The sequence below is a fragment of the Cryptomeria japonica genome, unplaced genomic scaffold (genome assembly GCF_030272615.1).
Source record: "Cryptomeria japonica unplaced genomic scaffold, Sugi_1.0 HiC_scaffold_381, whole genome shotgun sequence".
NCBI classification, from domain to species: Eukaryota; Viridiplantae; Streptophyta; class Pinopsida; order Cupressales; family Cupressaceae; genus Cryptomeria; species Cryptomeria japonica.
The window spans coordinates 139,018-139,652 of record NW_026729202.1 but is presented as its reverse complement, the minus strand read 5'-3'; the positions used below and the strand labels follow the sequence as shown (position 1 = coordinate 139,652).

Below are 635 nucleotides of genomic sequence, written 5' to 3'. Positions count from 1 at the left end.
AAATTTTTTTTTTTTACAATCTCTCAAGTGGGAAATTCTATAATCTCAACTTTTTTTGCCTTTTCAGGAAACTTTTGAATGGAGCGCATCATTGGTGCGCTCCGAAGTGTGCTCCAAAGCTCTCTCCAGCTGCGTGCACCTGCCCCGGCCGCGCACCCGGCCCCGCCCAGCTTCGCTCACCTGTCCCGGGCGTCTGGTGCGGAACCTTAGAGTAAGAAACATCACCGTGCACCTTGGCCAACGTGCGCGACTCGACCGAGCGCGCACTGGCCGAGGTGCACACCGATTTCACCTGGGTGCGCGCGCAGCACCTCGGGCGCACCGGGGTGCGCGCACAACGCCCGGGTTGCACCGTGGCCTGTGTGCTCGGGGCGCCTCGGGTGCGCGCTCGGTGTCGCCCCCCGCGCGCGCGGTAGTGCGGGCAGCGCACCCCGGCCCGGCCCGGCCCCGACGAGAACGCAAACGGGCAAAAGGTTTATTCAAATAGCATTGCGACGCCCGGCGAAAAACTAAAAAAGGGTGCAACACCGGGACTTCCCGGGAGGTCACCCATCCCAGTACTACTCCGGCCCAAGCGCGCTTAACTGCGGAGTTCTGATGGGATCCGGTGCACTAACGCTGGTATGATCGCACCC

General features: G+C 61.7%; 1 non-coding gene across 1 annotated transcript; it reads right to left on the bottom strand.

The window, feature by feature from the left end:
- Positions 1–516: 516 nt before the first annotated feature.
- LOC131871238 (5S ribosomal RNA) lies at positions 517–635 on the bottom strand. The gene has a single exon (XR_009369503.1). It is a non-coding gene; the product is annotated as a 5S ribosomal RNA (ribosomal RNA).